The sequence below is a fragment of the Haematobia irritans genome, chromosome 4 (genome assembly GCF_050003625.1).
Source record: "Haematobia irritans isolate KBUSLIRL chromosome 4, ASM5000362v1, whole genome shotgun sequence".
NCBI lineage: Eukaryota > Metazoa > Arthropoda > Insecta > Diptera > Muscidae > Haematobia > Haematobia irritans.
The window spans coordinates 165,710,727-165,730,099 of NC_134400.1; the positions used below are offsets into that span (position 1 = coordinate 165,710,727).

At 23.9% G+C, this 19,373-nt stretch overlaps 1 protein-coding gene across 6 annotated transcripts in view; it reads left to right on the forward strand.

Annotated features, from left to right (window-relative positions):
* Positions 1-19,373, forward strand: part of Sarm (sterile alpha and armadillo motif) — a 309,482-nt gene that overhangs the window by 1,503 nt on the left and 288,606 nt on the right. For all 6 annotated transcript variants that reach the window (XM_075308449.1, XM_075308451.1, XM_075308450.1 and 3 more), the window contains exon 2: positions 4,940-5,067. The gene's annotated coding sequence lies outside the window, so the exon portion shown is untranslated. The remainder of the gene's footprint in view (positions 1-4,939; positions 5,068-19,373) is intronic.

Consider the following 19,373-nt stretch of genomic DNA (forward strand, 5'->3'; position numbering starts at 1 on the left):
TTGATAAAATTTTCTATACAAAAAAAAAAATACAAAATTTTTTAAGGAAATACAATTTTGACAAAATTTTCCATAGAAGAAAATATAGACAACATTTTCTATAGAAATAAAATTTTGACAATATTTCTTATAGATATACAATTTTGACAACATTTTCTATAAAAATAAAAATTTGGCAAAATTTTCTATAGAAATAAAATTTTGAGAAAAATTTCTATAGAAATAAAATTTTGATCAAATTTTCTACAGAAATAAAATTTTGACAAAATTTTCTATAGAAATAAAATATAGACAAAATTTTCTATAGAAATAAAATTGTGACAAAATTGTCTATAGAAATAAAATTTTGACAAAATTTTCTATAGAAATAAAATCTAGAGAACGTTTTTTATACACGTACAATTTTGACAACATTTCTTATAGAAATAAAATTATGACAAAATTTTCTATAGAAATAAAATTTTGACAAAATTTTCTATAGAAATAAAATTTAGACAAAATTTTCTATAGAAATAAAATTGTGACAAAATTTTCTATATAAATAAAATCTTGAGAACATTTTCTATAGAAGTAAAATTGTGACAACATTTCTTATAGAAATAAAATTAAGACACAATTTTCCATAGAAATAAAATTATGACAAAAATTTCTATAGAAATAAAATGTTGACAACATTTGCTATTGAAATAAAATTTTCTGTAGAAATTAAATTTTGACAAAATTTTCTAGAAATTACATTTTAATAAAATTTCTTATATAAATACAATTTTGGACAAAATTTTCTATAGAAATAAAATTTTGACAATATTTCTTATATATATACAATTTTGACAACATTTTCTATGGAAATAAAATCTTTACAAAATTTTCTATGGAAATAAAATTTTGACAAAATTTTCTATAGAAATAAAATTATGACATAATTTTCTATAGAAATAAAAATTTGACAAAATTTTCCATAGAAATAAAATTTTGATAAAATTTTCTGTAGAAATAAAATTTTAACAAAATTTTTTATCGAAATACAATTTTGACAAAATTTTCCATAGAAGAAAATATAGACAAAATTTTCTATACAAATAGAATTTTGACAATATTTCTTATAGATATACAATTTTGACATTTTCTATGGAAATAAAATCTTGACAACATTTTCTATGGAAATAAAATTTTGAGAAATTTTTCTATAGAAATAAAATTTTGAGAAAAGGTTTTACAGAAATAAGATTTTGAAAAAAATTTCTCTAGCAATAAATACTTGACAAAATTTTCTATAGAAATACATACATTTTCTATAGAAAAAATACATTTTTTTTATTTCATTCAAATTTGTAATACAAAAAGCTACTTATTGATAGCCAAAAACGTATTACAATTGTTCCATAGTTGGTAATATAGTAATAACCTTAATTCTATATATATTCAAATATGTTTTTTTTATCTATAATCAGCTTCAATTAACAACACTATACTTTTTAACAAGATATATAAGAAAGAGAAAGTCTTAAATTACATAAAAAGGTCCGAAGACAACGATGTGTCAAGTTATACATTCCCAAAATATTCAAATAATTTCTTCCGGAATGTAAAGTAGGAAAATGTAAATCTTTTCAATTCGGTTGGTAAGAAATTCCAAGCATGTGCAACTCTAATCAAAAGTGATCTGTCATAAATCGAATAATGTCTTATAGGAATAAATATTTGCAAATTCCTCTGAGAATGCAAAAATGTAAATTGTTGTGACAAAATTTTCCATAGAAGAAAATATGGACAAAATTTGCTATACAAATGAAATTTTGACAATATTTCTATAGATATACAATTTTGACAACATTTTCTATGGAAATAAAATCTTGACAAAATCTTCTATGGAAATAAAATTTTGAGAAAAGGTTTTACAGAAATAAGATTTTGAAAAAATTTTCTCTAGCAGTAAATACTTGATAAAATTTTCTATAGAAATAAAACTTTGACAAAATTTTCCATACAAATAAAATTTTGACAATATTTGCTATAGAAATAAAATTTTGATAAAATTTTCCCTACAAATAAAAGTTTGACAACATTTTCTATAGGAATAAAATTTTGACAAAATTTTCTATGGAAATAAAATTTTGACAAAATTTTGTAGAGAAATAAAGTTTTGAGAAAATGTTTTATAAAATAAAAATTTGACAAAATGTTCTATAGAAATAAAAATTTGACAAAATTTTCTATTGAAATAAAGTTTAGAGAACATTTTCTATAGAAGTAAAATTTTGACAACATTTTATATAGAAATAAAATTATGACAAAATTTTCTATAGAAATAAAATTACGACAACATTTTCTATAGAAATAAAATTTTGACAAATTTTTCTATAGAAATAAAATTTTGATAAAATTTTCTGTAGAAATAAATTTTTGACAAAATTTTCTAGAAATGAAATTTTAACAAAATTTCTTATAGAAATACAATTTTGACAAAATTTTCCATAGAAAAAATATACACAAAATTTTCTATAGAAATTAAATTTTGACAATATTTCTTATAGATATACAATTTTGACCACATTTTCTATGGAAATAAAATCTTGACAAAATTTTCTATGGAAATAAAATTTTGAGAAAATTTTCTATAGAAATAAAATGTTGACAAAAGTTTCTATAGAAATAAAATTTTGACAAAATTGTCTATAGAAATAAGATGTTGACAAAATTTCCTATTGAAATGATATTTTAACAGAATTTTCTATGGAAATGAAATTTTGACAACATTTCTCACTGAAATAAAATTTTGCAAATTCTTGTTTGATTGGTAGTTTTTTGGTAAAATTTTCTCCAAAATTTGGTAGATTATTTTTGGCTCGAGTGGCAACCGTGTGTACAGTACGTTTTGGATATAAGCAGCTCTCATATTAGAAAGCAAAAACGCATATACACGCTCACAAAAAATCGCTTCTGTTACATATACTCCCAAACATATTTTGCTTCAAGCATATACATTTTTGGGTATTGCCCAAACATTTATATGTTTGATCTCTTCCAATATATAATATGTTTGAAAGCATATTGGTCTAAACAATATATGTTTGGGTAGTCTAAGTTCCAAACATTTTGTATTTTTGCATCCAAATTCAATAATGTTGTCTTCCAAAAAACAATATGTTATTATGTGAACATATAATATGTTTGGAAGCATTTTGCACCCAAAAATATTATATGCTTAAAAAAATTCTCCCAAACAATATTGTGCTCAAAATTTTATTTATTTATTTATTTATTTACAATCATAATGAATTATGAAAATAAACAGGTAATATAGGTGCTAACAACATAGGTTTTCGACCTGAATGCTCAAAATTTTGTTTCTGCCCAATTGTATATTCCCCCACATCTTTCTCACTTCCACGAGATTTTTTAGTTCTTAGCACCTTTTTCTGTAATACAAACATTGTAGAAGAAATTATTCAATTGTATGATTTTTTTTATTTTAATTTTACCTTTTGCCGGACGGGGTTTCGAACAGCGGACCACACAGGATCAAAGAAGTAGCTGATCAATTGCCCAAGGAAAAATAAAATGTTAATTTTGTAATAACAAGCAACAACCACCAACTTAATTCAATATCGCTCCCTGTTAAATAGCGCTCCAAGCTACTAAACACATATATGTTTATAGGCTATTTCTAAATTAATATATGTTTGCATCCAAGCATATTATATTTACAAACATTTTATGTCCCAAACATAATATGTTCTAACATATTAACATATATGTCCCCAAACATGTTATGCTAGTTTATGAACATTATATGCTTGCACTCAAAAATATTGTGTTTAAAAATTTGTGTTCCAAACATATAATGTTTATAGCCAAACATATGAAAAACAGTCTTTTTCATCCGTGTAGGAAAGTTAGTAGGAAACCGTAGTGAACCCATCCATGGTTTGCGACAAATTTTGTAGGCGTACTTTCGCCAGTATGTTGTTATATCCCAGCAAAAAAACTTGGAAGTACTGCTAAGAGCACAACTTTAAAAGCACTCCCGAAGATGTTCTTTATTTTAACTATTCGGGAAGTTTGTTTTTCTGATCAAGGCTTCAATACTATATTAAGGACATTTTCCCGATGGTATTCAGCATTTATTTTGGTCCCACGGTCGATAAATTATAGCATTATATCGCACCATATTTGATTTGAGCATGGTTTAAGACTTTCCCCAATGGAGAGAGTCCAAAGTGGGATAGCGCAATTCCCAAAGATTCGTACTGAGTAACGCATATTTAATTTTTTCGTAAAACTTCATATTATTGTTCCATCAGTTGGGGAATTTTGGTAGATTATTTTTGGTCCGAGTGGCAGCTGTGTTCCGAGGTCAAATCTGGGGGATCGGTTTATATGGTGGCTATATATAATTATGGACCGATATGAAGCATTTTTTGCATGGTTGTTAGAGACCATATACTTACACCACGTACGAGTAGACACCAAAATCTACTAAATGTCCATCATACATGAAATCAAAGCATGCAAAGAGTCCTCTGAGTGATATCTCAAGGGAACAATTCAGTACATCCAATGAAAAAATACTTTCCTCCGGAACAAATTTTAGGCAAACATTTCTTATAAAATATTTTCTTTAAAAGCATATAAATCCTAATTTATGGCAAACGAAGCAGCAATAGTCTCTCATCTAAAATTTAGTTCCTCAGAAAAGAAAACTCACCACTTTTATCTTTATTTTATAAAAAAATTTTAAAGTAGGAACAATATTATAGAACTGCTTCTTGGAGAGTGCTTATAGGTCGCCCTAGAGTTGCTGAAATACGTCGTTAAATTTACAACCAGGCAGATCGAGTCTTTCTTTTCGATATTCTGTTTCACAGACTAGATTTAAAGTGTACCTTTTTTGTAAACCAGTAATAAATATTTTGAACAACTCTCTTATTTGTTTTAGATCATTCTCCTATATTTGCTGAAATCGCCTCATCTATATCACCATCAACTACCAGCTCTGCATCACCTTCAAATCATTTAAATCGATTATTTAATCTGAGTCCTTCATCATTGAGGAACTATGGAAATGTAAGTAATGATTAAATTTTAATTAATTTAAGTTTCTATATAAAAATATGTATATCTCCATGTCAAAAAATTTTTAAATTACGAGAAGGTATTGGGTATTGGGTATTGGGGGGGGAATATCTCATTCCAAATTAAGACTCTGAAACAGCTAGTTGAGCCACTACGACATGGTTAAATACAAACCTGAATTAGTTGACATTATTGAAACGTATTATACTATACAATAGAAAAAAAATTGTTTCTGATTCAATCACGAAATTAATTGATCCAATTAATTTATTAATTGAAATGTCTTAAAGCACGAAAATGTTAGTATAGTTTTAAGTGGGCATAAACAATTACTTGATTACAAAATTAATTGATTTAATTAACAAATTTCAATTCATTTTTTAATTGATTGAATTAAAAATTTAATTGATGTTGATTGCAAAACTCAACTTATTACACAGAAAAAAACTTCACGAAAAATTTTCCACTTAAAGTCTTATGAGTTTTAAAAAATATTCAATTAAAATTTAAAATTTAAATCAATCACAAAAATTAATAGTATCAATTAATTTTTTAATTGTAAATTAACTGACTTTCAATTAATTTATCAATTTATACTATCATTTCTGTGATTGAAGACAATTCATTTAAAAAATTAATTGGTTCAATTTATTTCGTGATTGTATCAGAAAAACATTTTTTTTATGTGTACGTATGGGTATTCTATGGTACTTATATAGTATAGTTTTAAATGGGCATAAATATTAGATTAAAAAATTAATTGATTTTGATTTGAAAATTTCAATTAATTTTTTAATTGATAAGAATTTAATTGAAAAAAAAAGATAATTTTTTAATTGATTCAATTAAAAATTTAATTTGCGTCGAAAAATTGTTAATTGGAACAATTAGTTGTTTAATAAAATCCGCGTAAATTTTCACTCATTTTCTTAACTAAATTTGTGTTCTTAGTTTGATTAAAAAAAAAAATATATTGTATCAATTATTTTTTGAATTAAAGACGTAACTATTTTCAATCACTTTCTTAATTGTCTTTGTGTTTTTATTTAGATTAAAAAGTTGATTGTATCAGTTATTTTTTTATTAAAATGTAAAAAAAAATCAATCACGTTTTTAACTGATTTAATCTTCCGAGTTTGTTTAAAAAGTTAATTGTATCAATTAATGTTTTAATTAAAAATTTAAAAAGTTACAATCAAATAAAATTTCAAAAGTTAATTGACTTAATGTTTCGAGTTTGATTAAAAAGTTAATGGTATCAATGAATGTTTTTGATTGAAAAATTTCCAGCTTCAATTAACTTTTTAATTGGAAATATTTTGGTGACATTTTTTGTCTGTGTATTAGATTTAAATAAAATGTTGATAAAAAAACAAACCATGAAATATATGACAAGACTAATTGGTGCATTTGTTCATATTTTCCCGCAATGGGACCAAAATAACTAATATTATAAATAAATTTAAAGTTATTACTAAAGTAAAAAAGTTAAAAAAATACATATAAAATAAACTATTGATTAAATTTTATTTTATTATAGAATTAAAATACAATTGTTACATATGTAGCCATATGATATTATTTTAGAAATTTGTTTTCTATAAAATATGTATACAAAACTATGAAATATGCGACAAAATTAGTTGGCACATTGACCGATAGAAACAAGTTTGTAATTTATAATATTTAGCTACAGTGGTTGAATAGGAAATTTTCTAATTGTATTATTTTATTTTATTTCTATAGAAAACTTTGAGAAAATAATTTTGTAAATTGAAATATTTAACAAGTTTTCTTTTTTACATCAATGACTTTTGGTCCAATCAGCTAAAGAAAACATAAAAGGAAAAGAAAGTATTGACCAAGCACACAGTTAAACACAAAATTTTATTTCTATAAAACAAAAATTGTCAAAAATTGTATTTCTATAGAAAATTTGGTCAAAATTTTATTTCTATAGAAAATTTTGTCAAAATTTTATTTCTATAGAAAATTTTCTCACAATGTTATTTCTATAAAAATTTTTGTCAAAATTTTATTTGTATAGAAAATTTTTTAAAAATTTTATTTGTATGGAAAATTTTATTTCTATAGAAAATTTTGTAAAAATGTCATTTCTATAAGAAATTTTGTCAAAATTTTATTTCCATAGAAAATTTTGTCAAAATGTTATTTCTATAGAAAATTTTGTCAAAATTTTATTTCTATAGAAAATTTTGTCAAAATTTTATTTCTATAGAAAATTTTGTCAAAATTTTATTTCTATAGAAAATTTTGTCAAAATTTTATTTCTATAGAAAATGTTCTCAAAATTTTATTTCCATAGAAAATTTTGTCAAGATTTTATTTCCATAGAAAATGTGGTCAAAATTGTATATCTATAAGAAATTTTGTCAAAATTTTATTTCTATAGAAAATTTTGTCAAAATTTTATTTCCATAGAAAATTTTGTCAAAATGTTATTTCTATAGAAAATTTTGTCAAAATTTTATTTCTATAGAAAATTTTGTCAAAATTTTATTTCTATAGAAAATTTTGTCAAAATATTATTTCTATAGAAAATTTTGTCAAAATTTTATTTCTATAGAAAATTGTGACAAAATTTTGTTTCAATAGAAAATTTTGTCAAAATCTTATTTCTACACACAAAAATTTTTTTCTGATTCAATCACGAAATAAATTGATCCAATTAATTTTTAATTGAAATGTCTTCAATCACAGAAATGATAGTATCAATTAAAAAATTAATTGAAGGTCAATTAAAAAGTTAATTGATCCAATTAAAAAATTAATTGATACTATTATTTTTGTGATTGATTTTTGTTTCAATTAAAAAATTTGTTGAATCAATTAAATTTTTAATTGAATATTTTTTAAAACTCAATTAAAATTTTAATTGGAAAAATTTTCGTGAAATTTTTTTGTGTGCATAGAAAATTTTGTTAAAATGTTATTTCTATCAAAATTTTTGTCAAAATGTTATTTCTATAGAAATTTTTGTCAAAATGTTATTTCTATAGAACATTTTGTCAAAATGTTATTTCTATAGAAAATTTTGTCAAAATTTTATTTCTATAGAAAATTTTGTCAAAACTTTATTTCTATAGAAAATTTTGTTCACATTTTATTTCTTTAGAAAATGTCAAAATTTGATTTGTAAAGAAAATTTTTTAAAAATTTTATTTCTATAGAAAATTTTGTCAAAATTTTATTTCTGTGGAAAATTTTGTCAAAATTTTATTTCTATTGAAATTTTCGTCAAAATTTTTTTTCTATAGAAAATTGTGTCAAAATTTTATTTCAATAGAAAATTTTGTCAAGATTTTATTTCTATAGAAAATTTTGTCAAAATTTTATTTCTATAGAAAATTTTGTCAAAATTTTATTTCTATAGAAAATTTTGTCAAAATGTTATTTCTATAGAAAATTTTGTCAAAATTTTATTTCTATAGAAAATTTTGTAAAAATGTTATTTCTATTAAAATATTTGTCAAAATGTTATTCCTATAGAAAATTGTGTCAAAATGTTATTTCTATAGAAAAATTTGTCAAACTGTTATTTCTATAGAAAATTTTGTCAAAATGTTATTTGTTTAGAAAATTTTGTCAACATTTTATTTGTATGAAAAATTTTGTCAAAATTTTATTTCGATAGAAAATTTTGTCAAAATTTTATTTCTATAGAAAATTTGATGAAAATTTTATTTCTGTAGAAAATTTTGTCAAAATTTTATTGCTATAGAAAATTTTGTCAAAATTTTATTTCTAAATAAAATTTTGTCAAAATTTTATTTCTATAGAAAATCTTGTCAACATTTTATTTCCATAGAAAATTTTGTCAAAATGTTATTTCTATTAAAATTTTTGTCAAAATGTTATTTCTCTTAAAATTTTTGTCAAAATGTTATTTCTATAGAAAATGTTATTTCTATAGAAAATTTTGTCAAAATGTTATTTCTATAGAAAATTTTGTCAAAATTTTATTTCTATAGAAAATTTTGTTCACATTTTATTTCTTTAGAAAATGTTGTCAAAATGTTATTTGTAAAGAAAATATTTTAAAAATTTTATTTCTATAGAAAATTTCGTCAAAATTTTATTTCTATAGAAAATTGTGTCAACATTTTATTTCAATAGAAAATTTTGTCAATTTTTTTTGTATGTAAATTTTTGTTAAATTTTTATTTCTATAGAAAATTCTGACAAAATTTTATTTCAACAGAAAACTTTGTCAAGCTGTTATTCCTATAGAAAAATTTGTCACGATTTTATTTCTATAGAAAATTTTGTCAAAATGTTATTTCTGTAGAAAATTTTGTCAAAATTTTATTTCTAAAGAACACTTTGTCACAATTTTATTTCTACAGAAATCTTTGTGAAAATTTTATTTCTTTTGAAAAATTTGTCATAATTTTATTCTATAGGAAATTTTGTAAAAATTTTATTTCTATAGAAAATTTTGTCAAAATTTTATTTCTATAGAAAATTATGTCAAAATTTTATTTCTATAGAAAATTTTGTCAAAATTTTATTTCTATAGAAAATTTTGTCAAAATTTTATTTCTATAGAAAATTGTGACAAAATTTTGTTTCAATAGAAAATTTTGTCAAAATGTTATTTCTATCGAAAATTTTGTTAAAATTTTATTTCTATAGAAAATTTTGTCAAAATTTTATTTCTATAGAAAATTTTGTCAAAATTTTTTTTCTATAGAAAATTTTGTCAAAATTTTATTTCTATAGAAAATTGTGACAAAATTTTGTTTCAATAGAAAATTTTGTCAAAATTTTATTTCTATAGAAAATTTTGTCAAAATTTTATTTCTATAGAAAATTTTGTTAAAATGTTATTTCTATTAAAATTTTTGTCAAAATGTTATTTCTATAGAAATGTTTGTCAAAATGTTATTTCTATAGAAAATTTTGTCAAAATGTTATTTCTATAGAAAATTTCGTCAAAATTTTATTTCTATAGAAAATTGTGTCAACATTTTATTTCAATAGAAAATTTTGTCAATTTTTTTTGTATGTAAATTTTTCTTAAAATTTTATTTCTATAGAAAATTCTGACAAAATTTTATTTCAATAGAAAACTTTGTCAAGCTGTTATTCCTATAGAAAAATTTGTCACGATTTTATTTCTATAGAAAATTTTGTCAAAATGTTATTTCTGTAGAAAATTTTGTCAAAATTTTATTTCTAAAGAACACTTTGTCACAATTTTATTTCTACAGAAATCTTTGTGAAAATTTTATTTCTTTAGAAAAATTTGTCATAATTTTATTTCTATAGGAAATTTTGTAAAAATTTTATTTCTATAGAAAATTTTGTCAAAATTTTATTTCTATAGAAAATTATGTCAAAATTTTATTTCTATAGAAAATTTTGTGAAAATTTTATTTCTTTAGAAAAATTTGTCAAAATTTTATTTCTATAGAAGATTTTGTCAACATTTTATTGCTATAGAATGTTTTGTCAAAATTTCATTTCCATAGAAAATTTTGCCAAAATTTTATTTCTATAGAAAATTTTGTCAAAATTTTAGTTCTATAGAAGATTTTGTCAACATTTTATTTCTATAGAAAATGTTGTCAAAATTTTAGTTCTATAGAAAATTTTGTTAAAATGTTTTTTCTATAGAAAATTTTGTCAAAATTTTATTTTTAGATTTCTAATTGTGGCAACCGTGATAGATAGTCGTCGATTTTTATAATAAAAGAAGAAGTCTGACCACTTTACAAAATTACATTTAACATTTTTGTTATAAATATATATTAAATATATAATTAAAAATAAAAATACAATTAATATTATAATAATTATTAAGATTATGTTTGGAAAATTTGAATTTCATTTTGCACCACTGTTTCGCAATCTATAAAAGCAAAGACCGGTCTAACAACCCCTGTCTGTCTGTCTGTCTGTCTGTCTGTCCAGCAACTTGACAATTCTTGTCTATGAGTGGAATACAGTTAACACCTTCTAGTAGGAGAGTGAATGGCATGCAAATTGCTTAATAGTCATGGGGCCTAAAACAAAGTTACACAGTCTCACAGAAGTTTACATACCCTTGAGTTTTTTACCTCTTAACTAAACACGTTTCTTGTTGTTCTTTATAACCCACACCAAAAAAGTCTTCTTGAAAATTAACCAATACTTTGTTTTTCAAATTAATTTACTAAAGCTAAAGGAAATATATGCATATTTTTTAAAATATTATTATTTAAAGAAAATATAAATTATTTAACCGTATGTAAACTTGTGTGAAACTGTGTAATACCAAATACGAACAAATTATGAAAATAATAACGATGTGGTTATAGGGAGATAGAATATTGGGCTAATACACTGGCTAATATCAGGGAAGCAGCGAACCACAAATCCCCTCCAGAACTAACACAAACGCACGGGTCTGTGTAAGAAATTAACCAAAGAATATATGGCACTCCCTTACTTTCTATGAATGGCTGTAAGGGCTTTAGAAAAATATTCTTCTTCGTGATATTCGTGACCAAGAATTTTTGCAAAGTCTTATGGCAAACAGTTACTTACCTTGCCGCTAGCTGGTGTGGACCCAGAAGATGTAAAACCAATGACCATAGTTTACTTGGGAGTTGGGTGTTGACTAGCCTTGGCAATGTATAACTTGGTCATTGTAGAATTTATAGTTGAGAAGGTTATTTATGACCTGGCTTGTTGCCCGAATGAAATGAGTTACAGAACATCACCATCAATTTAGAAGCAGTCGATTAGGTGTAAATGGAAAATGTATAACAGCGAAAACTAATATCCAAGAAATCAGTATTAATGAAATGACAAATTTGTTAGATGTATTCACGCTACACATGAAAAGATATGAATTTGTATATACATTTGGACACTTTTAAAAATTTCCATAAAATAGATGAATTTTTAAGCATATATTGGTTTTGTAAATACTTTTTAAAAAATTACGAATTTCTTAATAACTCCCATGAACTTTTTCATAAAATACAGGAAGATATCATCACATAGTATGGTGGCTAAAAGTCGAATAGGCCTGACATTAAAAGAGGACCTTTTAAATGTAGGCCCTCTTAGTGGATCCTTCTAAAATCGAACGATGGTTCACGTTAAATTTTAAACGCTTTTTATTTTTTCTCAAAATTGAGTCAAATCTAAATAATCGACTTTTAGAATAATCGATTTTTGGTAAGAAAGTCGAAAATCCATTTTGGGACCAATCGACTTTTTACCAAATTATGTACGTCGAAATTCACTTTTGGTAATCTGGCAGTTTGTCTACTGATCGTTTTATTTTTATTTGTTTTTTAAACAAATAACATCTATGACTTTTATGGTCGCCGAAATCGTCTAATCGATTTTTAACGAAACAAGTAATACTGCCGTAAGTTCGGCCAGGCCGAATCTTATGTACCCTCCACCATGGATTACATAGAAACTTGTACTAAAGACGGTCATCCACTATCGAATTACGTGGGTTTGGTAACACTTGCCGATGGCAAGATATCTTAAAACTTCTTAACACCTTCTTCTCAATTGTAAGTTAGTCCATATGGGGTATATATTAAACCAAAAAAAGGCCGATTAAGTACGTAAATAATTCAGTTTGACAAAATTTTCTATAGAAATAAAATTTTGACAAAATTTTGACAAAATTTTCTATAGAAATAAAATATTGACAAAATTTTTTATAGAAATAAAATCTTGACAAAATTTTCTATAGAAATAAAATTTTGACAAAATTTTCTAAAGAAATAAAATTTTGACAAAATTTTCTATAGAAATAAAATCTTGACAAAATTTTCTATAGAAATAAAATTTTGACAAAATTTTCTAAAGAAATAAAATTTTGACAAAATTTTCTAAAGAAATAAAATTTTGACAAAATTTTCTATAGAAATAAAATTTTGACAAAATTTTCTATAGTAATAAAATTTTGACAACATTTTCTATAGTAATAAAATTTTGACAAAATTTTCTATAGAAATAAAATCTTGACAAAATTTTCTATAGAAATAAAATTTTGACAAAATTTTCTATAGTAATAAAATTTTGACAAAATTTTCTAAAGAAATAAAATTATGGTAGATTATTTTTGGGGATCGGCTATATATAACTACAGACCGATATGGACTAATTTTTGCATGGTTGTTAGATACCATTTACTAACACCACGTACCAAATTTCAACCGGATCGGGTGAATTGTGCTCTTCCAAGGGGCTCCGGAGGTCAAATCTGGGGATCGGTTTATTTGGAGGCTCCATATAATTATGGAGCGATTTGGACCAATTTTTGCATGGTTGTGATAGACCATATACTTACATAATGTACTAAATTTCAACCGGATTAAGTACGTAAATAATTCAGTTTGGCAAAATTATCTATAGAAATAAAATTGTACAAAATTTTCTATAGAAATAAAATTTTGACAAAATTTTCTATAGAAATAAAATTTTGACAAAATTTTCTATAGAAATAAAATTTTGACAAAATTTTCTATAGAAATAAAATTTTGACAAAATTTTCTATAGAAATAAAATTTTGACAAAATTTTCTATAGAAATAAAATTTTGACAAAATTTTCTATAGAAATAAAATTTTGACAAAATTTTCGATATAAATAAAATTTTGACAAAATTTTCTATAGAAATAAAATTTTGACAAAATTTTCTATAGAAATAAAATTTTGACAACATTTTCTATAGAAATAAAATTTTGACAAAATTTTCTATAGAAATAAAATTTTGACAAAATTTTCTATAGAAATAAAATTTTGACATAATTTTCTATAGAAATAAAAGTTCGGCAAAATTTTCTATAGAAGTAAAATTGTGACAAAATTTTCTATAGAAATAACATTTTGACAAAATTTTCTATAGAAATAACATTTTGACAAAATTTTCTATAGTAATAAAATGTTGACAAAATTTTCTAAAAAATAAAATTGTGGTAGATTATTTTTGGGGATCGGCTATATATAACTATAGACCGATATGGACCAATTTTTCCATGGTTGTTAGAGACCATTTACTAACACCACGTACCCAATTTCAACCGGATCGGGTGAATTTTGCTCTTCCAAGGGGCTCCGGAGGTCAAATCTGGGGATCGGTTTATTTGGAGGCTCCATATAATTATGGACCGATATGGACCAATTCCTGCATGGTTGTCAGAGACCATATACTAACACCACGTACCAAATTTCAATCGGATCGGGGGAATCTTGCTCTTCCAAGGGGCTCCGGAGGTCAAAGCTGGGGATCGGTTTATATTGAGGCTATATATAATTATGGACCGATTTGGACCAATTTTTGCATTGTTGTGAAAGACCGTATACTAACTTAATGTACCAAATTTCAACCTGATTGAATGAATTTTACTCTTCCAAGAGGCTCCGCAAGCCAAATCTGGGGATTGGTTTATATGGGGGTTATACGTAAAAGGGGTCCGATATGGCCCATATGCAATACCATCCGACCTACTTCAATAACAACGACTTGTGATAAGTTTCAAGTTGATAGCTTGTTTCGTTCGGAAGTTAGTGTGATTTCAACAGACGGACCGACATGGTTAGATCGACAAGGAATTTCACCAGGACTCAGAATATATACTTTATGGGGTCTTAGAGCAATATTTCGATGTGTTACAAACGGAATGACAAAGTTAATATATTCCCCATCCTATGGTGGAGGGTATAAAAAACCGACAAATGTTGACTTTTTGACATTTCCCAATTTTGAAAATTCGAAAGCCGATAAATCGAAATTTCCAAGGTCGGAAATTATAAATTCTTGCCATAAAAATCGAATTTGCAATTATCCCTAAAGACAAAAGTCTACTTTCCCAAATTTTGAAAAAAAATCGTAACAAAAAAATAGGAAGTCGTCAGAAGTCGACTTTACAAAAACTTCAAAAGACGAAAGTCGACATTTTCAAAATTTTTCATAATTTTTAATAATCGAAAGATAAAAGTCTACTTTTCAATAATTGCAAAAGACGATAGTCGGCTTTTCCAAATTTTGAAAAAGTCGAAACGCCAAAAATACCCTTTTTCAAAATTTAGACATGTTGAAAACTTTATCTCTCAACAATCGCTAAAGTCGACAATTCAATTTAAGTCGAACATTTGAAAGGCGAAAGTTGACTTTTCAATAATCGCAAAAGACGATAGTCGACTTTTCAAAATTTTGAAAAAGTGGAAAATTGAAGGCTCGAATTTTCCAAATATAAAAACTCAAAAGTTGAAAAATCGAATGTCGCCGCATAAAAAGTTGACTTTTCAATAATCACAAAATTCGAAAATCAACATTTCCAAACTTTGAAAAAGTCGCTTTTTTCAAATTTGGAAGAATTTGAAAAATGAATTTTTCAATAATGGTTAAAGTCGATAGTTCACTTTTCCACATTTAAAAAGTCGAAAAATCAATATTTACAAATATTGATAAAGTCGAAAGTTGGCAAATCGAATGTTGGTACGTCAATCGACGAACTTTAAGATTTCCAAATTTTGAAAAATTCATAAACTCGACATTCAAATATTAAAGTAGTCGATAATCGGAAGATAGACTTTCCCCAATTTCGAATATCATGACGTCAAAAGGCGACTTTTACACTTTATTAAAAATGTGACAGTCGAGAAAAATTGACGAATGTCGACGTTTCCCAAATTTGGGAAAGGTCGAAAAATCAACTTGGAAATATTAAAAAAGTCGGAAATCGCGAAGTTTAATCATCGTAAAAAACAACATACGCCTTTTGTGAATAAGCCGAAGATCATGACATAAAAATTCGACTTTTCCATAATAAAAGACGAAATTTAATTTTTGCAAATTTTGAAAAATGACACAGCCGAAAAATCGACGAATGTTGACTTTTCTAAATTTTGAAAAAGTCGAAAATTTGTCTTCGAAATATTTTAAAAATATCGAAGTTAAGTTGCGAAGTTAAAAGTTGACGTTTCAGTAATCGCAAAAGACGAAAGTCATTCGACTTTTCGAAATTTGGGAAAAATCGAAAAATCAATTTTTCCAAACTTTAAAAAAGTTGACTATTTGTTCCTCATTACATTCCGACATTTTCAAATTTCAACTTAAATAAAAATTACAATTTTTATATATAATTGCGAATAGATTTAACGCAGTCTATAGGGTATTCTCTGGCATTTCATTGTCTAAACACGTTTCTCTCTTCATTTGTTTACATTTTCGACGTGTAATTCTATTTCTATATGTTGTTGTTGTTGGATTTTCACAAAATATTAAAATGGATTTACATTATGAACTACCCATCGTTGGGTGGGTGATGTAAACTCTATTCAAAAAAGAAAACGTGTCCACATGTGGGTCTATTCAAATTGAGGGTGTTGAAGGTGTTTCCGATGGGGCCGTACGACAGCGGTATGGCGTACTTACTCGTCATATGGTTGTATGACCACTCATACAACCCGGTACTTAATATTAATACCGATTCTCTCAATGCAAGACAATGTTGTCATAAATTCTTGATATTAATAGAAATTCTATTAGTTCGAGTTTTTTTTTTGTTTTTTGAATTCAATGGATTTCTTGTACATTGAAACGACGAAAGCTTTGTATAATCTCGATGGAGGGATGAGTTTATTCACAAAACAAAAACATTAATATGTGTTCGTTTGTTGGATGTCTTTTTTTCCAACACAAATTTGAATTCGTACACTGAAAAAAAATTAAATTTTTAAAAAATTTTTAAGAAAATTAAAAAAAATAAATTTTTTTTAGGAGATCAATATGCGTTCTCGCGATATATTGAATTCTCGAACATTTTTCCAACACTGGGGTGTGAATTTCGATCAAACCTGGCCTTCACTTTTTCGATAATTTCTAATATTGTTAAAGTATCCACACTTAGGGACGAGATACAACCACGGTTGCCAAGGTTGATAGAATTCTACCGAAAATGGTTGATTTTTTACTGTTTGGTAGATTGGTCGAATACTTGATGTTTTGGTAGATTTTGCAAAATATTCCTCTATAACTAACAGGTGCTTCATAAATTTTCTATAGAAATAAAATTTTTAAAAACTTAAAAAAAAAAATTTTTTGACAAAATTTTCTATCGAAATAAAATTTTTAGAAAAAATTTTGACAAAATTTTCTATAGAAATAAAATGGTGAGAAACTTTTCCAAAGAAATAAAATTTTGAGAAAATTTTCTATAGAAATAAAATTTTGAGAAAATTTTCTTTAGAAATAAAATTTTGAGAAAATTTTCTATAGAAATAAAATTGTGAGAAAATTTTCTATAGAAATAAAATTTTGAGAAAATTTAGCTATGGAAATAAAATTTTGACAAAACTTTGACCAGATTTTCTATAGAAATAAAATTCTGACAAATTTCCTGTTGAAATAAAATTTTGACTAAATTTTCTATAAAATAACATTTTGACAAATTTTTCTACAGATATTGATATTTTCTATAGAAATAAAATTTTGAGAAAATTTTCTATAGAAATAAAATTTTGACCAAATTTTCTATAGAAATAACATTTTGAGAAAATTTTCTATAGAAATGAAATTTTGAGAAAATTTTGCTATGGAAATAAAATTTTGACAAAACTTTGACCAGATTTTCTATAGAAATAAAATTCTGACAAATTTCCTGTGGAAATAAAATTTTGACTAAATTTTCTATGGAAAAAGAATTTTGACAAAACTTTCTAAAAAATAACATTTTGACAAATTTTTCTACGGAAATTAATTTGTGATATTTCCTATAGAAATAAAATTTTGATAAAATTTTCTATAGAAATAAAATTTTGACAAAATTTTCTATTGAAATAGAATTTTGACAAAACTTTCTATAAAAATAACATTTTGACAAATTTTTCTACAGAAATTAATTTGTAATATTCTCTATAGAAATAAAATTTTGAGAAAATTTTCTATAGAAATAAAATTTTGAGAAAATTTTCTATAGAAATGAAATTTTTAGAAAATTTTGCTATGGAAATAACATTTTGACAAAATTTTGACCAGATTTTCTATAGAAATAAAATTATAACAAATTTCCTATAGAAATAAAATGTTGACAAAATTTTCTATAGAAATAAAATTTTACATAATTTGTATTGATATAAAATTTTGACAAAATTTTCTATGGATATAGAATTTTGACAAAACTTTCGATAAAAATAACATTTTGACAAATTTTTCTACAGAAATTAATTTGAGATATTTTCTATAGAAATAAAATTTTGAGAAAATTTTCTATAGAAATAAAATTTTGACAAAAGTTTTTATAGATATAACATTTTGAGAAAATTTTCTATAGAAATGAAATTTTGAGAATATTTTTCTATGGAAATAAAATTTTGACAAGACTTTGACCAGATTTTCTATAGAAATAAAATTTTGACAAAATTTTCTATAGAAATAACGTTTTGAGAAAAATTTCTTTAGAAATAAAAATTTGAGAAAATTTTGCTATGGAAATAAAATTTTGACAAAACTTTGACCAGATTTTCTATAGAAATAAAATTCTGACAAATTTCCTATAGAAATAAAATTTTGACAAAATTTTCTATAGAAATAAAATTTTACATAATTTGTATTGAAATAGAATTTTGACAAAATTTTCTATGAAAATAGAATTTTGACAAATTTTTCTACAGAAATTATTTTTTGATATTTCCTATAGAAATAAAATTTTGAGAAAATTTTCTATAGAAATAAAATTTTGACAAAATTTTCTATAGAAATAACATTTTGAAAAAAATTGAAATTTTTAGAAAATTTTGCTATGGAAATAAAATTTTGACAAAACTTTGACCACATTTTCTATAGAAATAAAATTTTGACAAAATTTGCTATAGAAATAATGTTTTGAGAAAAATTTCTATAGAAATTTGGAAATTTGCTATGGAAATAAACTTTGACCAGATTTTCTATAGAAATAAAATTCTGACAAATTTCCTGTAGAAATAAAATTTTGACAAAATCTTCTATAGAAAGAAAATTGTACATAATTTGTATTGAAATAAAATTTTGACAAAATTTTCTATAAAAATAACATTTTGACAAATTTTTCTACAGAAATTAATTTTTGATATTTTGTATAGAAATAAAATTTTGAGAAATTTTCTATAGAAATAAAATTTTGAGAAATAAAATTTTGACAAAATTTTCTATAGAAATAACGTTTTGAGAAAATTTTCTATAGAAATAAAATTTTGAGAAAATTTGCTATGGAAATAATTTTTGACCAGATTTTCTATAGAAAAAAAATTCTGACAAATTTCCTATAGAAATAAAATGTT